The sequence below is a fragment of the Equus przewalskii genome, chromosome 5, assembly GCF_037783145.1.
Source record: "Equus przewalskii isolate Varuska chromosome 5, EquPr2, whole genome shotgun sequence".
NCBI classification, from domain to species: Eukaryota; Metazoa; Chordata; class Mammalia; order Perissodactyla; family Equidae; genus Equus; species Equus przewalskii.
The window spans coordinates 52,523,034-52,543,956 of NC_091835.1; the positions used below are offsets into that span (position 1 = coordinate 52,523,034).

Below are 20,923 nucleotides of genomic sequence, written 5' to 3' on the forward strand. Positions count from 1 at the left end.
GTACTGACATCTCAAACAAGACTTTCAAATTACTAGATAAATATTCTTTTTACAGCGATTCCACACCTCTGTCCACTTTGCATAAAGATCATCTGCACTAATTTATGACATTCTTCACAGTCTCTAGACTCTCCACAGGGGTTCACAAATGACAGTCGAGGTGTGAGGAATAAAACCTGGTTTTCCTGTCATTTGACTCTGTGCAATTGTTATAATTCTCTTGGCTCAGATTCACATTCTAATTGTTATACTAGAGGAGACTGGAAAGGCGATATCTTGCTGGCTCATTCCTCTGAGTTATCTCAAAGCATGGTCACCATGGCAGGAGCTTTAATGGTGATCAAGATCCATCTTTGAAGAACTTGAGTGAAAATTTTTAAAAAGCAAGGAGATCTTATTTTCTAATCCCTTAAAGTAATAAAGGATTAGTCACATCTAACCCTACCCAAACCCCAATTTGACATAACTCAGCTTGTTTTCTGCCAGATTGGATCATTATTTCCAGAATGCAGTTCTTACAAAAGAAATCATTCACATATTTTAAAACTAGATATTGATTTGAAGGCTTTTAATAGTCTGCAATTAAGGTGAAGATTTGGCATCCTTGATTGGTTTTCTCCATCACCATTTATTAATAGCTGTATATTGAAAATGGAACCAGTAGATTGAATGGTTTTTCCTATATGCCTTCTGCTGATACTGAACAAAGAAATGTTGTAATTTTGCCCATCGTTTCTGACAACAAATGAGCCTGTTAATCATTTAAGCAAATCAGCTCATTATTGCTGCCCACAGTGAATCCAGGCAAGGGATTTGGAGTGGGAGAAAACTGGATTAAATTTCAATCCCACCTCATTAATTATATGTCCTAGGCAAATTGCCTCCACTCTCCAAGTCTCATAAAAATAGGGATAATAATACTTACCTCATTATGATATGTTTATTCTCATGTTATGAAAATAAAATGTTAAATGTTCAGCAGAGTGCCTGGCACCTTTTAAGCATTCGAAAGTGATATTATTGTCATATCTTTTATTTGGTGAATTATCTTACAATAAATTATGGCAATTCTTCATATCTTTCAAAACCATGGTAGAAATTTTACTATCATATCAATTTGCCCCTATAAAATTAGGAAAAAATGTAAAGTCCAATTGACCAGGGTATCTTTTGAAATGAGTATTGTTACACGTTGCTGGTAAAAGTATATGTGGGTCATGTTCCTTCCGAAAAGCAATTTGGCAAAATACATCAAAAAATCTTGAATATATTTATATACTTCAGGTCAGTATTTTCTGTCCTAATAATTTATCCTAAGGTTTTAGTCATAAAGATGTTCACTGAAGAATTACATATAATGCCAAAAGTCAGAATCGACTTATACATTCACTAGTTATGAATTATGGCTCAAGACAGGCACAAAAGTAGTACAACAAAAACTCTAGACTTTCTTTATAAGATAACATAAGAAGACTTTGAAATGGAGAGAGAAGGTAGACCAGTTCAGGACCTAAGGAACGACCCTGGGTTTTCTTTTTGCTGGAGAAGCAGTGACCTGTAGGTGCCAATAGGCACAGACAGAATAGAAAAAAAAGAAAGCCCCAAAAGAGCCAATTCTCTCTAACCAAAGGACTAAGAAAGGAATAGCCTAGCAAGAGAGAACACCTACAGAAAATAACTGCCCCTACCCCAACCAACCCGGCCCAAGAGAAAGGGGTACCTCATTACTGTTCCCCACTTGTCTTCACCAACATCATTGTGGGAGAGGGCTGCCTTGTTACCACTCAGTGAGTGTGGAAGTCCACATGGCCTCCGCTGACACCAGCCCAATGGTGATAGAAAAATGTGCAGCCCCACTAACAATGCTGTCAGCAAAAGCTAAGTAGGGATTATAGATCTTGCTGGGCTATAACAAGGCACACCTTCCCCCTTAATGGAGTCAGGACCTTCATCCTTGCCTGACAGTAACAATCCCTCTCCCTCACAATGTCAGCAGAGATCACTGGGGAAGCCTAGACTTCGATCCCCACCTGGTGGCAATGAAGCCCCCTTTCACCTCCCCATTGCGATGGTGTCAGTGGAAGCCATGTGGCGTGCCACCTCTTAAGTGGTGATAGTGATAAGGCACCCCTTCCCCACAGCAGTGTTGGTGGAGACCAAAGGGGGAGCAATAATGAGGCACTTCTCGACTTCAGACCACAGTGATGTCACTGGTGGCCTTGTGGGGATCCTGACTTCTATGCCCACCCATCAGTTATAGGACTAACCCCCAACCCCAGGTGTCAACAGGCAGAGTGGGAAATCTAGACTTCCACCATCACCTGGCAGTAAGGAGGTGGCTTCCCATCCACTTACCCTCTGGAAACATGTGATAAAAAGTCTCCTAAACTAGCGGATTTAAATAAGATCCAGAGTCTCATAGTGAAATACTCTAATGTCTAGCATACAATGGAAAGTCACTCATCATACCAAGAAGCAGGAAACTCTCAACTTCAGCAAGAAAAAATAATCAACGAATGCCAACACTGAAATAACACAGATGTTGGAATTATCTAACAATGATTTTTATAGCAGCCATCATAAAAATACCTCAACAATTACAGACACGCTTGAAACAAATGAAAACAAGAGAAAGTCTCAGCAAAGAAATTCATGACATAGATTAGAACCAGATGGAAATATTAGAACTGAAAAATACAATAAACAAAAAAAGAAAAGAAAAGCTCAGTGGATAAGCTCAACAGAAGAATGGAGAAGATATAGAAAATAATCAGCAAACTTGAAGATAGAACAATAGAAATAACCCAATCTGAACAACAGAGAGAAAATAAACTGGAGAAAACAAAGGAACAGATCCTCAAGGACCTGTGGGACTATAACAAAAGATCTAACATTTATGTCACTGGCGACCCAGAAGGAGAGGAGAAAGAGTCAGGGCTGAAAAAAGCATTTTGACGATGGCCGAAAAATTCATAAATTTGGCACAGTATATACCTATTCAAGAAACTGAGCAAACTTCAGCTAGAAAGTCAAAGAATTCCACAACAAGACACATCATAATCAAACTTCTGCAAACTAAAGGCAAAGAAAAAAACTCAAGAGCAGTGAGAGACAAATGACATCTTACCTTCAGGGGAAAATCAATTCAGATGACAGAGAATTTCTCATCAGAAACCACAAGAGCTTGTAGGAAGGGGCCAACGTTTTTCAAGGGAGGAAAGTAAAGAACAGTCAACCTAGAGTTCCATATCTAGCAAAAATCTCCTTCGGTAATGACAAGGAAATCAAGACATGATAAGAGGAAAGAAAAGAAAGAGAATTTCTTACCAATAGACTTACTCTAAAAGAATGACTCAAGGAAGTTCCTGAAACAGAAAGTAAATAATAAAAGAAAAAACCTTGGAATATCAGTGTGCACTTTTGTGTTCTGTCTAAATTTTCCATGAGTATGAATATTTTTTAAAAATAAAATTTTTTAAAGCAATAATAACTACAGCACTCACTTTCCTTTGACTAATTCAGTTACTAGCAAATTAATTTATCTATTAAGATATTAATTTATACATTTTCTTCTATTTTTCTGTGTATTTATCTTCTATCTCCCTAACTTGGCAATAGGAACCCCATGACAAATACACGATTTTTCAATTCTTCTTCATCTCTCACTAGCATCTGCTAAGGTCATTTGTACCTGGTGAATAATAAAAAATGTTGCTAAATTATTACACAGCTGACCTAGTATATTAAGATTTTAGAAATATGAATCAATACATGCATTTACAAATAGTATTTCCATCTCCATGCCATGGAGTCTGGGAATAGTCAGATCCAATAACAGGCCACTTAGAAATAATACTTTGTTCTACTGTATTGAATTTTGAGTGTTTTCATTTGTAAACTTTGCACCAAATGTTAGATTGGAAGAAAAAAAATATTTGGGAGTATAGGTGATCTTTCAAGCAACTTCCCTCTGTATTAAAGGTATAGTTGAGGGGCTGGCCTGGTGGCAGAGTGGTTAAGCTCATATGCTCTGCTTCAGCAGCCCAGGGTTTGCTGCTTCAGATCCTGGGTGCAGACCTAGCACCGCTCATCAACCATGCTGCAGTGGTGTCCCACATAGTAGAGCTAGAAGGACCTACAACTAGGATATACAACTATGTACTCGGGAGCTTTAGGGAGAGGAAAAAAAAAAAAAGAGGAAGATTGGCAACAGATGTTGGCTCAGGACCAATCTTCCTCATCAAAAAAAAAAAATATATATATATATATATATAGTTGAGTCAATTCAATATTAAAGTAATCTGGGAGAAGGAAAAATTAGATTGAAAATTATCATAATGGTAGCAATAGCTAACATTATTGAGCATTTACTCTATGTCAGGCATGGTTCCAACCACTTTTTACTCGTTGCTTCATTAAATTATCACCCAAATCCTAAGAGATAAGTCCTATTGTTATCCTCTTTTTATAGATAATGAAACAGAGGCTTACAGAGTTTAGGTAACTTGCCCAAGTTCACAAAGTTAATAAATATCAGACAATGATTCAAACCAAGGTTTGTTTGATTTCAGATACTGACCTTTAAACCATAAAACTATACATTTCCAATTTGCCAAGAACACATTGTCTCTAAAAAATCATACAGTTCAATCGATTCTCTTGTTCCTGGAATAAAGCTGATTAAACCTTTAGAGAAGTTGATGAGTTAGAAAGCAAGGAATATTGTCTCTCCCTTTTTTCAAATGAAAAATGGAGTATTTTGGAGAGATGTTTTTTCTAAGCTTCAGTACTTTGGTGATTTGGGAACAGGAAAGGTAATTCCAACCCATTTCAATCCCTTAAGTTAAACTTAGCCACCTCACGGAGTCACACTGGTGACTCCACTATCTGCATCACAGTTCCAGAACGTCTCAAGACCAGCATCCCCCATGCTTGGAGCTCTGCTCCTGATACCAGCTTGTCCCCTTTATTTTTTGGTTCTTATTAAATTCTTTCTCTTTATGGAGTCTTTTGCTTGGTGACTCAATTTAGACTTGAGCACACAACAGAATCTGTCCTCTGGCCCTATCTGCTAACACTTTTGATAAATGACACCTCACCATGGACTTTGCCTTAACCAACGCCCACCCCCACCCCCCACCCCACCAGAAGAACCTGAGACAATTTCCTGACCTCTAGAGAGAGAGTTCAGGGAAATCTTGGAAGAGAAAGGAGTCTTCAAAAGTCCAGAAAAATTCTGAATATTAATCTGACAAAAAAATCTCTAGGGAAGAAATTATTGAACTTCTCTGTGTCACTCATTTCAAGGTCTGATACTGTATTTTGCAGAAGGAATAGTCCAAAGGAAGGCAGTTTCAAATGAACAAAATCAAACTAAGATACCAGGGGAAAAAAGGTGAAGTGGATGAAACCAGAGGAAATAAAATGTAGGATTTTTTTTGGCAGTGTTTGTTGAAGAAGGAAGAGAATGAGGAGAGAGAAGGAAGGAAGGAAGGAAGGAAGGAGGGAAGAAAGGAAGAAAAGGAAGGAGGGAGGGAAAAGAAAAAGGGAGGGAAAGGAGGGAGGGAGACAGGGAGGGAAGGAAGGAAAGAACTATTTAGCCTGGTGAGGAAAACATGAATTCCTTGTCAAAAATATTTCAGTAGCTGAAATTCCATTAATGTTCCTAGAAACTAGAATATTCTCCCTTTCTCTTTCTGCTCAATTATTTTCTTCACATTCTGTGAATCTCCCCTTTCCTTCGGACTCCACTGAGTAGTGCTTTCCTTCACTGATATTTGTAGTCTGTATTTACGGCCTTTGAGTGTCCTTTTCTAAATTTCAGCAGTTGCGTACTGCCTGGTCCATCCCCCAACCCTCACTACCCACTGTCTACCTCCCAAGGGCTTGCTGCCCCTTTGGGCTTCCTATAGCACAGCTCCTGTCACACCACTCACCCTGCTCACAAAAACTCATGAAGTACAAATCTGCCTGGCAGGTAAGGCCTTCCACAATTTGGCTTCAACCCATGCTTCTAAACAACCATATTTTTCAGTTCTTCACTGTTTACTAATAAACCTTAAAGTTTGGATGGCAAACAAGCAGTAAATGCCCAGAGTCCCAGTCACAAACACGTCTTGCTGTTAGGAGAGTTGTAAAGGAAACAGCAGAGGCAGCCCCTACCCAGAGAAACTCACACCCTAATGAAGGTGAAATTAACTTCAGCCATGAACTTAGAGTCATACCAAAGATGCCCTTGCACTTACTCAGACGGTCTCTACAGAGGCTCTGAAGAAGGCAGGAGCTGTAACTCATAAAGCATTTATGGGTAACATTAGAAGCATATAAATGTGAGGGCTGAGTATAGGTAACACTATTCATTAAGCTTTGTACCAAAATTGACAATGGAATTAGGATCTTCCAAATACATGTTATACAGTTACAATCTTCTTTTATTCTGATCCACACAGGGCTCGACAAATTTACCCTCTTCTTTAAGGAGCATATTTCACAGACAAGAAACAAGAGATTCTAGGGGCCGGCCCAGTGGCGCAGCAGTTAAGTGCGCATGATCCACTTTGGCGGCCCCCGGGGTTTGCTGGTTTGGATCCCGGGTGCGGACACGGCACCGCTTGGCACGCCTTGCTGTGGTAGGCGTCCCACATATAAAGTGGAGGAAGATGGGCACTGATGTTAGCTCAGGGCCAGTCTTCCTCAGCAAAAAGAGGAGGATTGGTAACAGTTAGCTCAGGGCTAATCTTCCAAAAAAAAAAGAAAGAAAGAAAGAAGAGATTCTGATCATGCTGAACCAGGTTATTTGTGTTAGGGAGGTAGCCTACAATTACCAAATAGGCTTTCAAAATAATGGAGGAGGTGAGTGGCCCATCAAACCCACATTTGCTTGAGCCTTGAGAGCACTCACTCATCAAAGGCCCTGTCAGATAGGTGATCCAACTAGTTAGTCAAGAAAATTTACTTTGATGAATACAAATAGGCATTTTTCACAATAACTGCTATTTACAGCTCAAACCCTGTGCGAAATATAGTACCCAGACTCAGCTGTGATTTAACACTACTGTTTCCATAATGAGTGTTCAAAAGGATGAATCAATAGACCCTCAATAGAATATGTAATAGCTTTTAATAATCTCAGTGTTGCTTTAATTGAGTCAAAATCAAAATTGAGAAGTAAAAATTATAGCTTCTTTCTCTATAGGGTTAACAGTAAACCACTAAATAATGTCACAATAAACAAATTTTCACTGGTTTGTATAAACAAGACATTATATCTGATCCAAAAATTAATAACTCAAGAAAGAGAATATATGGACTTGTTTCACACCCAAATTTAGATATATGCTCGTGACATTAAGAAACTGACTACAGGTTTGGCTTGTTTTGCACTGGTAATGAAGTAAGAAGCTCCTTTGCCAGTATAACTTACTCTATCCCATAAATATTAGATTCTTCCATTTTGGAAGCTAAAGCAAGCAAGCAAGAATCTTTGCTTTTTATTTTTTTGCTTTTTACATAACTCTAACCTAGTTCAAAAGATTTTTTTATTTTAAAAATATTTTTAAAGATTAAATTACTTGTTGTCATGTAGATTAAAAAATAGTTGTTTGAGGGGCCGGCCTGGTGGCATACTGGTTCAGTTTGCCCACACCGCTTCAGCAGACTGGATTTCGCCGGTTCGAATCCCAGTTGCGAACCTAGCACCGCTTATCAAGCCATGCTGTGGCAGGCATCCCACATATAAAATAGAGGAAGATGGGCACAGATGTTAGGTCAGGGCCAGACTTCCTCAGCAAAAAGAGGAGGATTGGCAGCAGATGTTAGCTCAGGGCTAATCTTCCTCAAAAAAAAAAAGTAAAAAAAATAGTTGTTTGAACTAATGTCAAACTCATTTTTGTGTGTAGACGCACATTATCTTCACCACCTGATTTTATATTTATGTTTTTAAAAGGAGGCATTTTCTACTCTTGTCGTATGAGTATATTTAACAAGCTAGCAAAGAGAGCTGTCCTTACAACTCAGATGGGAATAGTGTGGACTGAATTTCATCCCTCCTACTCCAAATTCTTCTGACAGGGCATGTGCAATCATGTGGTTTTATTTGCAGTTTCCCCTTTCTGGACTCATCGATCACTGTGACTTAAAAGCACGCATTCCTGTTTTTTCTGGAAGTTTCTAAGCATAATTACAAAGAGTAGCAGAGAAAACACACCAATAACATTGCTTTGGTTTTAATGGCCATCTCTTGAGACACTGATCACATTCTTTTTGATGTCACCTCTGTTTTGTTTAAACAAAGGCAGCTTGCATCTTGTTCTTCTTTCTATCCTCCACAACACCTAACTATACACATTGTAGGTGCTTACTAAATATTTGTTAAGTGATGATCAAATAAATGAATGACTAGTGACTACCACCATACTTCTATTCAGAAGAGAAGAGTGGAACAAACCCATCTGTCTACCTTTCCCAGATGAAATGAAGAACTAGATTTTCAGCGAAGTAGTTTGAATTTGGGTTTGGATTTCAGTATGACTAGCCAAGGTTCTTCTCAATTAACTTTACTCTCAAAATCACAAATGGAGAAGAGAAAAAAATAGGAGTGTGTGGGACTGGCCCCATGGCTGAGTGGTTAAGTTCACACGCTCCACTGCAGGCGGCCCAGTGTTTCATTGGTTCGAATCCTGGGCGTGGACATGGCACTGCTCATCAAACCACGCTGAGGCAGCATCCCAAATGCCACAACCAGAAGGACCCAGAACGAAGAATATACAACTATGTACGGGGGGGCTTTGGGGAGAAAAAGGAAAAACAAAAAGAGAATGTAAGTTAAAAAAAAATATGTGTGTCTCTTAAATTTCTTAGAAGCCTTTTATTATTCTGATGAAGAATAGCAGACATTGGGGGGTTTTCAGAGTTTCAGGTCTTAGGTAGTGTTGTTTTGTTCTAACGTTAAAGTGAATTTTCTAATCTCTTCTTTACACTCACACACTAGACACACACACATAAGATGTTGCATCTAAAGAAGTTTTGGAGTGCCTCCTAATTTCAGCCTGGCCCTTAAATGTCGATGCTTCCCAGCATTTCACCCTTGGCCAACCTCTCTCCCTACTCTTCATGTTCTTGTTAAATGATGTTATTCACTTCCATGGTTTTAACTTCCATCTATATGCTCAGAACATCTAAATCATTATCTCTAACAATGACCTTGTCTTGAAATTTATGTATATATCCAGCTGCCTAGTAAACCTGGATATGTCTTACTCTCCTAAATTCAAAACTTTCAAAAACTCATCTCCTCACTGTCTAACACACATCAAGAAAACTGGCTAAATCTTTTCTCTCAATTGTTAGCATTTCCATCTATCTACTCATAAAAAACAAAAACCTAAGCCTGATGTTGGAAAATACAGTCCATGAATCTTTTTGGTAAACAAAGTTTTGTTGAAACACAGCCATGCCCATTCGTTTATGTGTTGTCTATGGCTGCTCTCACACTGCAATGACAGAGTTGAGTGCAATAGAGGCCACACGGCCCACAAAGCCTAAAATTATCTCCTATACAACGCTTTGCAAACAAAAGTTTGTAGACTCTTGTTTTGGACCATTTCCTCTGTCTCAGATGGCAAAAGCTGTCTATTTTTTCCTCCCACATATTTCTCAAATTCATCCCTATCACCTCTCAAACTTGGGCTCTCATCAATTCTCACCTGGACTATTGCAACAGCCTCCTCATTCCATCCCTCACCTACCACCAGAGTGATAAACCTAAACTGTACATCTGATTGTTATACTGTTGGAAGACAATTCTTCGTGGCTATCTAATATGTCTGCACATCTTTTGAGCAAATGCATTGACAGCTTTTGTTCTGGACTGTCTTTTCAAGAACATTTGTATAGCAAATATCCTTGGAAGATACAGTATTTCCCTCCAGGACAGAGAGCAGATTTGTTTGTTGCTTGATATAATGAAGATGGTATATCCTTCTGAAGGTTGGGCAGGTTTGCATGCATCTCCCTCATACAATATTGAGGAATCCTAAGCTTAGGGTTTCTTGGCTGTGTTGCAAACCCACTATGTGAAAAACAACCACCTGGGCCCACCTTCCTATTGTTCCCATGAAACTTAGAGGGAAAGGGGAACCAATATGAATTGAACCTCATGCTGCCTGTTGTGCCATGAGTAACAAAGTCTTTTGTCTCTGATCCAGGAGTCTTGTGTCTTCTGCAAGCATTCATGAAATTGTAGCAGCCTAACTTGTTAGCTTGCAAGCAGGTTAAAATCTGTGACCCTTCACAGTTTTTGACATTCAGCCCGTTTCTGTTTTTCTCTGTCACTTATAGACTCAAGTCCAGGTGTTTTAGCCTAGCATATAAGATCTTCAGTGACCTGAGTGGACCTGTCTCTCTAGCCCCATCCTCTACCATTCCCTCCTCATGTTTACTCACGGTTCATAGTTATTCATAGCTCTGCAATTAGCATATCCTATGCTGTGTCTTCCCATCTTTGTTCATGTTGTCCCTTCTGCCTGAATCGACTTCTAATCTCCCCAATCATACTTCTTCTTTTCCCCTTTCCTACCCTAGTCTTCCTTAGCCTTCAACCTCCTTTCATACTTAAACACAGTTCAGGCATTAACCCCATCTGAGAGCATGCATCCATCTATCCCTAGGCTAAATTCAGTGCCTTCCTCTGGATTCTCAGAGCACCCTGAGAACAACTCAGTCACAGTCCTTGCCATAATTTTGAAAGTGTCATTTAAGCTCCTGTCTCATGCATCAGACCTTGAGCTACTTGAATGGAGAGACAGTATCTTCTTCATCTTGGTATCTCCAGCACCTGATTTAGTGCCAGCACCTGTGGATGCTCAGTAACTATTACTTGAACTGCTAGGAACTGAAATAAACTAAACTGATGCATTAGCCCTAATGCCCCAAATTCTCACTTTGGAGAAAAAATAATCCCTTTCATTTGTTTTTGTTTTTGCTTTTTTTTAAAGATTGGCACCTGAGCTAACATCTGTTGCCAATCTTCTTCTTTTTTCCTTCTCCTCAAAGGCCCCCAGTACGATGTTGTATGTTCTAGTTGTGAGTGCCTCTGGTTGTGCTATGTGGGACTCCGCCTCAGCATGGCATGATGAGCAGCACCAAGTCTGCACCCAGGATCCAAACTGGCAAAACCCTGGGTCACTGAAGCAGAGTGGTGAACTCAACCACTCAGCCACCAGGCTGGCCCCCATTGTTATTCTTAAACTGGAAAAATTGCTTTCCTGCTTCCTTTTTTTTGAGGAAGATTAGCCCTGAGCTAACATCTGCTACCAATCTTCCTCTTTTTTGCTGAGGAACACTGGCCCTGAGCTAACATCCATGTCCATCTTCCTCCACTTTATATGTGGGACGCCTGCCACAGCATGGCTTGCCAAGTGGTGCCATGTCCATACCCAGGATCCGAACCAGCAAACCCCAGGCCACCAAAGTGGAACATGCGAACTTCACCACTGCACCATCAGGCCAGCCCCCCCACCCCCGCCACCGCTTCCTTTTAAACACTATTTTCCATTTTAGAACATGATTCATTAAGACTCAAGACCTTCCAGAGGAGGTAAGAATTTAATAAAATGCTCTATAAAGGTTTGATATTTCTCCAAATTTAGTTTTATCCTCCAAATCATATTGGATCAGTCAAATGATTCCTGATATCAGTAAATGAAAAGAGGCTCAGTCCAATCCTTTAACACTAAGCACTTGAGGAAGGTACTGAAGAATGCCAGAGAATACGGGCCATGTGGACAGACTCAGCAAGGCCTGAGCACCCTGACTCCTGGGGAAACCCCTAATTAGGGCACTGTCTTATCAGCTCTAGAGGAAATATTTTCTAGTCTTTAGTTAACTGGGTAGAACTGGTAGTTTAGTTAACTGTGTAGAACTGGTAGGTAATTGGTGCAGGAGGCAGGGAGAATGCCACCATTAGATTTATCAGGACCACCTTATGTGAAGTGCATGATGAAAAATTCATCTTTGAAAAGCACACAGAGAGCTCTGCAGGTTGGCCTTTTAGAACATCCCCAAATCCATTACTGGTAGCACTTAAGGAGTTAATAAATGGTGGAGACAGTTTACTAGTCCCTTGATTGCTTTACAGAAGGATTTATGCTTTCAAAAAATGAGGAAGAAAGGAAAAGAAAAAGAAGAGAGGGGAGGAGAAGTTGTTGGCATCCTAGGTTTTTTTAAAGCTCCTGGATATGGTCTTACTAATGCAAATAATTCCAGGCAATACAATGTCTTATCTAGAGGCTAGCGTTGGTATGCTGAGGCTTCCAGGTAATCCCTGCAAGCTCAGACAAACCCATCCACAACGTGGGAGGTAGACTGAGCCCCGCTCCATGAGCTCCTATCAAGGAATGTAATACCTAACGAAACTTGGCTAAAATATCCCTACATTGAATTTTATCAGCTTTAGGATTTATACACACTCTGGGGAAAAAGCTTGTCTTACAGCTTTCCCTTGACCTTTTCAGATAATATAATGTCTGGTCCCTTTGAACCCAGATTAAGAAATTTAACCTGACAATTCAACCAATCCTAAAACTGCTGTCATCAAAGACACTAATATTTTTTTAAAGATTTTAAAGATTTTATTTTTTCTTTTTCTCCCCAAAGCCCCCTGGTACATAGTTGTGTATTTTTAGTTGTGGGTCCTTCTAGTTGTGGCATGTGGAATGCTGCCTCAGCATGGCCTGACAAGCGGTGCCATGTCCGCGCCCAGGATTCAAACCAGTGAAACCCTGGGCCGCCGAAGCGGAGCACAGGAACTTAACCACTCGGCCACAGGGCCGGCCCCTAATTTTTTTTTTAAATATGGTGGTAGAAAAGGGACATGTTCTGCCTTCACTTCAAGCTGTGTTACAAAACCCAATATACACCCCCTCCCTAGTTCAAAGGCAGAGCATTTGACTAAAGACAAATCCATATTGCATCAGGACAAGTGGTTCACAAAAACTTGCTTGTCGTTTTCTGAATCCTTTGCTTACTATCAGTGGAAAGCACATGTCAAACTGTATAGATGTAATCCACCAATGTGTTCATGAATTAATGACATGAGAAATATATATTTAGACTTCACATGAATGGGACTCATTCCAGAATTTAAAATATCTTACTGAAACATGTGGCTATAAAAAATAACAGAAAATATTTACTATGAGAACATATTTCTCGTTGTCTTGTGCATACTTTGGTATTAGACAGAAAGTCCAAAAATTCCTAATCTCTTTTGCTTTCTCATAAAATGTTATGGCTAGCATATCTTTTTTAAGACAGCAGAAAAAAATTTTTGATAATTATATGGCAAAAAGAAAACAGTTTAAGGTCTATTTCAAAAGATATTGGTAGTGGCATACACATATACACAAAATGTTTTTGTCTATTTTTTGAAATCAAAATTTCAACTTATGAAGGAAAAAGTTTAGGATCTTGAAAGCTAATCAATGCACTCATCATCAAAATTCTCAGTGTATGGATGCTCAGTACGGAAATATGTTCAAAATAGCTAGAAAGTAGCTTGCCAATAATGTTGACAGTGCGAGATTATCATAATATTAGCAAAAGAGAATTGCAACGCAAGAAGACTTGCATATTTAATTCATTAGCTTTAATTTCTTCCTGAACATCAAGGGGATTAAATTTGTTTACATCAGGCTTTGGTGTTAATCCTAAAGAATTTATTAGCCCCTTTCCAGCATTGTTTTAGAAGTACTTACGTTTTTTCTTTCTAGATGTTCTAAGATTTTAACCTCATAGGTGCCAGGAAGTTTCAGCAGAATATTAATGTAAAATCACCAGTTTTTTAGACTGGGATCCCCCTGGGGCAGCTGCAGCCAGATTTGTTGTGGGTTGTCCTAGGCAACGGCTGTAGGGCTGGTTGGGGGGTGGGGGCGGCGGGAATGTTTTCCATTTAACAAGGCATGGTTAACTGCGTTAGGTATGAGTAAACACCAGGCAAGGTAGAATAGCCACTGCATTCAAAACATTTATTGTCTGAAAGTTTGTGCTTGACTGGCTCAAGCATGCTTATTATAATAGACTAGGAAAACAATTCAGATGGTATCTGGTTACAAAAGTGTGTTGCCAAGTGAGAAATCTGTAGTCTATTTTTATTCTGCAGACCACTCCCCAGCCCTCCTGACTACTGTCTTCTTTGTTCTAAGAAGGATGACCATTTAAAGATAAAAGTTCTGGGCCTGTAGGATGCATGATAGAAAAGGTTGTTTTCATGGGTGTTTATCAGTTCTACTATCCGAGAGACACTAATTCTCTGACTCATCGTAGCTTTTTATTTTTCCCTCTAAAGAGTTCTATCATATTGTACATTAAGTTTTCAGTATGTTGATATTTTTCACAGTTTTATTTTACAGATTCATTTTACATTTAAATTCCTCTCCTAGTGTCATCCTTTAGTTGCTGGTTGGCATTACAGCGCTTTCTCCAGTGCAGATAAAAAGCACATGCATTTCAGCACTCCTGAGAATGCGCTTCTTTGAAGTGAGGTCTCACTCATTCTAAAGGAGGGGTTTTAATGACAAGGCTAATTCCACAGCAAGGATTTAAAGACTTGCAAACAACCCATCAGAAACTAGAAAAATATCTTATTTGTAGTCAGTACTATAGATACAACAATTTAGTGTTTATTTCTATTTTTTATGACAAAGGAAACACGAATATAAATCAGCCCTTTGTTTCTTATAAGAAAGACAGTAGCTGTCTATGATCAAGGACCTTATGTTTTGATTCAAACCTGAAAAATCTAAATTGATAACTCAAATAAAAAATTCCAGCTATGGCTAACTCCCTTTTTTAAAAAATTTCTTCACTTAACTGCCATGATGTAAGATTGGCTAGTTTCTCTCCAGTTTGCTTAAAATGTTCCAAAGCAGCAATAATATTTGCTCTCTTAATGCAAAGGACTCAGTCCAGGTCTTGTCATCAAATCATTGCATCTATTTATCCAGATCTATCTACCTAGATTCTTGTTTCTAAATGCATTTGAATCTAAGCCACTCATAGCTCTGACATATTTTATGTTTGCACATTAGATTATTTTGCTGTGCTGTTAAAAATTCACTTTCAGTAAAATGAGATTGGATGATTTCTAATCTTTTATATCCAAACTTCCTGTGTTTTAGAATTCTCCAAGGAAATAGGTATCATTTTCTATGATAGTATATTTTATGGTTTATAAGCCTCAATATCTGGAGTTGCTTCTTAATCATTTCTGCAGTAATGACTGAGGCCTTTTGCTGTCATTTACCCAGGAAAGACAGTCGGTTTGGGGACAAGAGAGAGAACAAATTATGACAGGTACGAACAAATTGAAAGAGAAATACTAGCAATGTTCTAAGAAGCAGAAACTTTCTAATTCTCTGTTATTAAATTGAAAGTGATATGAATTAATGAAAGCAGCAAATCTAGCTGTGACATAAACATGAAGATTGAAAATGTAAAAAGGAGAAAATAAGTCCTTCTAACCAAGTTGTAATATAATGAGATATCACCATTTTCAAAAGAAGGTGAACTTCCAAAGAAACATACAATCCCACTGGTGTTCTCACAGGAAGTTGTTTTGGGAAAGAAGGAAAAAGAAAACTGTCAGTGTTCTAACAATAACTAAGGCTCCTGTATTATGCACACAGGAGATTCAACTGAAGAGAAGGATGAGCGAGAGAATAGAGGTTTTCATATCTGTCCATATTAGCATAAGAAAGGTAACAGATTCATTATCTCTGTTTTTGTATTATTTTCACAGCTATAAATGTAAATATATGTAAGATATATTCTTCCAGTTATACACCAAACTCTTCATGGTGACTTTTTTTTTTTTTTTTAAAGACTGGCACCTGAGCTAACATCTGTTGCCATTCTTCTTCTTTTTTTTTCTTTTCTTTCGCACTCAAACCCCCAGTGCATAGTTGTATATTCTATTTGTGGTCCCTCTGGTTGTGCTATGTGGGACGCCGCCTGAGCATGGCCTGATGAGTGGTGCCATGTCTGTGCCTAGCATCTGAACCAGCGAAACCCTGGGCCACAGAAGCGGAGCGTGCGAACTTAACCACTCAGCCACGGGGCGGGTCCCCCATGGTGACTATTTTTGTTTGTTTGTTTGTTTGTTTTGGGGTTTTTTTTTTTTTTGAGGAAGATTAGCCCTCAGCTAACTACTGCCAGTCCTCCTCTTTTTGCTGAGGAAGCCTGGCTCTGAGCTAACATCCGTGCCCATCTTCCTCTGGTTTATACATGGGACGCCTACCACAGCATGGCTGCCAAGCAGTGCCATGTCCGCACCCGGGATCCGAACCAGCGAACCCCGGGCCGCCGAGAAGCGGAACATGCGAACTTAACCGCTGCGCCACCGCGCAGGCCCCATGGTGACTATTTTTAAGGAGTGACATTGTGGGGAGTCAGAGGGTGGAGGACTTCCACATTTTAATTTGTATAATTCTGTATTGTTTAATTTTTTATGTGCGTGTATTTTATGCAGTAAAACATATATCTGTTTCCTTTGTAATTCATAAACAGAAACCATGATATACCCTATAGTTTAAAAAAAATAAAACCTGTCCTGGCCACCCATGCTAAGAATTAATTTATGCTGGGCTAGACCCTTGTGGCAAGTTTAATAACTAAAACCTCTTAGCTTTAGTTATTTAGTGGCTTTTTCTCTAGAACAAATTGTTTTAAAGTGAAATTCTAACATAATACAGACAAGTAATATATTGTTTCTAATGTTACTGCCCTTTTTTTATTAATAAAAATGCAGCCCAGTACTTAACTCAATCACTGCTTGCCAGGAGATATATGATCACAATTCATGGTTTACCAATTTCCCCAAGAGCACGCCAGAGGCAGGAGCCTCAGGGATTTCTTTTGCTTTCCATGTTTGAATTTCCCATAGGACACAAGTGATGGAAAATACATGCATGTGGGCACAGAGCCTAAAGGACTCACTATTTACAATATTCAAGGTACAGGGTGAGCGAGGGATTAAAATTGCTGTAAGCAGCCACTTCTATCTTGGCATCACTTTCTAAATCTTACCCCTCCAAAAATAATCATCATCGGATCTTCCGTTTTGGTGCCAGCTCTATTGCTAGTCATTTCATATACATCTCATATACATTGTGTCTAAAATGTAATTATTAGATTCATTCTTCAGAAAATGTTGCAGATTGGATTCTCCAGGAAACAGATTCTAAAACAGAAATTTGCACACACGATGTTAGAGGATGTGCTCTTGTGGTCAACATCTGGACAGATGTGAAGGAAGTAGGATTGGGCAGAGGAAGCAACTGGGCTGTGGTAGAGTCCCAACAGAACCTCATCCAGTCTGACGGTAAACTCTGGAGCTGGAATGGCCCTGAGAAGTTGTCCCAAGTTGGAGCAAGGTCAGACATTAGTCCCCAGCACCAACGAGTCTTTAGATACAGTCAAGAGAAGTACGTTGGGCAAATGGCTCTTTCCAACCCAGTGCAGTCACCAGAGAGGGGATATTCAGCAGCAAGAAGTCTGCCACACACTCTCAGCAGCTAGAGGAGTGCGTGCTTCCATCCTGAAGGGTGGATCTGAGCAGTGCTCCACAGCGTCCAGCACACTAAATATACTGACCTCTTTCTATGATAGAGTGTTGGCACTTACCAGACTGAATCATTTAACTGAAACTCTTGTTCTGTCTGGCTCATTTGTACACTCTTAATATGCCGCCATGCATAAATATTCTCTAGTTCATTCACTAATTCATTCAGTTTGGTTCAATTCAACAACTACGTATTGAGTACATACAATATACAAAGCACTGCCTAGCTCTGATGATACAAGAACAGATAAGGCATTGTGCAGAAGAGTGATAATCTCATTATAAAGTATTTGTTGAGCTTTTACCATGTGGCAGGTTCATTTAATTCTCTAATAACCTTGTAAATTTAATTCTATTTTTATCCCCATTTTGCAGTTGAGGGGACTCACGATTGGAGGGGTTTAGCAACTTTCCCAAAGTCACTCAGCCAATAAGGTTTGGAGCAGGATTTGAACCCAAACTGGAGCCCCAAACCATCGGGATCACCTGGCTTTCCATGAGGGAAATAGTAACATAGGAAGATAATTTCAGTATAAACTGATAAGGGCTAGGGAAGAACGCTAAGCAAGAATGTGCATGAGAGAGCAGTCCAGCCTGAAGAGGTGGAGAAAATGTCCTGAAGGAAGTGATACTGAGAGCAGATTTGGGTAATGATTAAGATTATCAAGGTGAATGAGGGTTAAAGGGCATTCTAGGCAGAGACCACCACAAACAAAACAAAGAAGTGAGGTGGAACCGCAAGTAGTTCAAGGTTACTACAGCATAAACGTTCCAAACAAGGAGTGGCAGGAGGTGAAATGGAGATGGAGACAAAGGCCAGGTCGCGTGAGCCTGCTAAACTGTGCTAAAGAATGTTCGCTTAATCCTAGAGATGAAAAACAATTTAAGGGCTTAAAATAAGGAAAAACAGGGTAGAATTTGTGCTTTGAAAGCTCTCTCACTTAGTGGAGGATCTAGGGTGCAGTGCCACACTGAAGACATGTGAATTAGTTGTGGAGGAACAAGGAAGAGAGAAGACACTAAGATGGCTGGTAGCTGACTGATCTTTGGTGTGGTTGCTAACGAACACAAGAAATTCAGAAGGGTCTTCGGTGGAGAGAGGGTGGGTCAGACTGTGACGAGGAAAGGCTAGAGGCTAGATGTCTAATTCAGGTTGTCTAATTCACTTGTGTTTAAGGAGATTATGGAACATATAAACATATCCACTGGTCAGTTGGATAGTCAAATCTGAAGTGAGGGCTGGATATAGTTTGGAGATTTATTAGAATGTAAGTGGTAGTTAAAACCATGGGGACAGTATAACCAGAGGGACCTGCAACTAGAATATACAACTATGTACTGGGAGGCTTTGGGGAGAAGAAGAAGAAGAAAAAATAAAACAAAACAAAAAACCATGGGGAAAATGCCATTGAGGAAGTTTTCTACATTAGGTGTGGAAGATAAGAAGAGCAGTGGACTGAGCACCAAACCTTAGGGAAGGGCAAGCAGAGAGGAGTTTACAAAGGAGGACAAAGGGTTAGAGAGGGAGGAGGAGCGTCCAGTGTCATAGAGAGAGCTTTACAATGAAGAGAGTAGTTCCCAGTGTCAAAAGCATGAGATAAATCAGATAATTCCAGTGCTGGAAAGTGTTTACGGTGTTTGGCAATATGCGAGTCATTGCTGACCTATCCAAGATCGCCTCTTGGAAGTGGAGAGGGTAGGAATCCCAATACCCTGAAGTGGAAAGGTGAATAGGAAGTAAAAGTGGAGCTACGTGGTGTTGAGAATTCATTCAATAAGACTGAAGGTAAATGAATGCAAAATGGCAGCTACAGGGGACCTAGTGTCAGAGGGACATTGCTCTCTTTAAAGAAACATTTCCTAGACGACTAATAGATGTCAGATGCTAGGGAGAAAAAATGATTGAGATCTGATCCCTGCCTTCAAGGGACTCATAATCTAGAGCAGGAAACAAACACAAGTAGCCACAGGAAAATGTGATGAGAGTGGGAATAGCAGCACGGTCAAAGAACCATAGGAAGAGGGAGGAGGAAGCCCCTACTTTGCTTAGAGGTCAAAGAAGTAGGTGAATTAGTGGATCAACAGATGATCAGCAAGAAATGGAACAGCTGTGGACCAGCATGGAGGTGTATAAAAGATGAGCACATTTGTTGAAATGAATGTTCAGTGTGGCTGAGTGCTAGAGACTGGTGGAGGCAAGAGATGATGCTAGAAAAGTAAGACTAAGTCCAAATCACAAAGGGCTTGGTTTGCCCCATTAAAGATTTGTACTTTTTCTGCTATGTGATGTGGGAGCTTACTGAAGAGCTTTGAGCAGACCAAGTAATATGAACAACTGTGTTTTATAAGCTGGTAAGAGAGAAGAGGGTGACTTGCAGGAATCAACTCAGGAGTTAGGAAGACCAGATATGAGACCACTGTCATTTACGACAGGAGAGTGACTAATGCGGCAAGGATGAGAACAAAGAGGAGGGATAGATTTGAAAGAGAATATGAGATAGAATTCATAGAATATGATTATGCTGATATGGAGTTGAGGGGAGGAAAGGACCAGTAAAAGGTCATTCCAGATTTCTGAATTGGTGCCTAGAAAGATGTCATTAGAATTCATTGAAATGTAAAACCTATAACAAGAAAGCTTTCAAGTTTATAAAATATAATGAATTTGATCCTGAGCTGCTCATGTGACATCCAAGAGCACAAACATCCAAGTATCCAAGTATATGTATGGGTGGGGTCGGGGGTGGGATTTGGAGGTAGATATTCAGTGGATAGTAGTTAAAGCAGAAGAATGAATAGAGAGAAGAGAAGGGACTGAGGACAGAATCCTAGAAAATATACATGTAAGGGGCTGTAGAAGAAGTAGAAAGTGTTTGGACCAGCCATTGTGGGAAATAAGAAGGAGAAAAGGCCAGGAAAAGTATAAAGGTTATTAAGTGGCATTGAGATGGCCTACAATGGAAAATTTGCTTTTGTAGGGGGTCTATCCACAGTGCTATGTAAGTTTATAGTGCAACGTTAGGTGACCCACAAGAATAGGTGAATTGAACCATGTGTGGAGTTCGATGGGCACATAAGTCAGGAGGAAGCAATGTCAAGAGATTTGAGGATACATATCTTTTGTTGTAAAAGCAATATAAGTACATTTTGGAAAATAGAGAGGGAGAATCTTCTCGCTTCCACCATTTACACAACTCATGTTGTGTAAATTGGTTTATTGCCTTCCACATAATGTACCTAATTGCAACCATAGTTTACATATGATCATCTATCTTTTTCTTTTGACATTATAATCCATGCATTTTC

At 39.6% G+C, this 20,923-nt stretch overlaps 1 protein-coding gene across 18 annotated transcripts in view; it reads right to left on the reverse strand.

The window, feature by feature from the left end:
• The window catches only part of LMNTD1 (lamin tail domain containing 1), a 369,630-nt gene that overhangs the window by 304,721 nt on the left and 43,986 nt on the right, over positions 1-20,923 (reverse strand). Inside the window, exon 8 of one of the 18 annotated variants that reach the window (XM_070619343.1) lies at positions 17,083-17,236. The exons of 14 other annotated variants lie outside the window; for them this stretch is intronic. The gene's annotated coding sequence lies outside the window, so the exon portion shown is untranslated. Of the gene's footprint in view, positions 1-13,754; positions 13,895-17,082; positions 17,237-20,923 lie in introns of those variants that run through there. 3 more of the 18 variants (XM_070619359.1, XM_070619346.1, XM_070619361.1) reach the window with 3 other exon arrangements.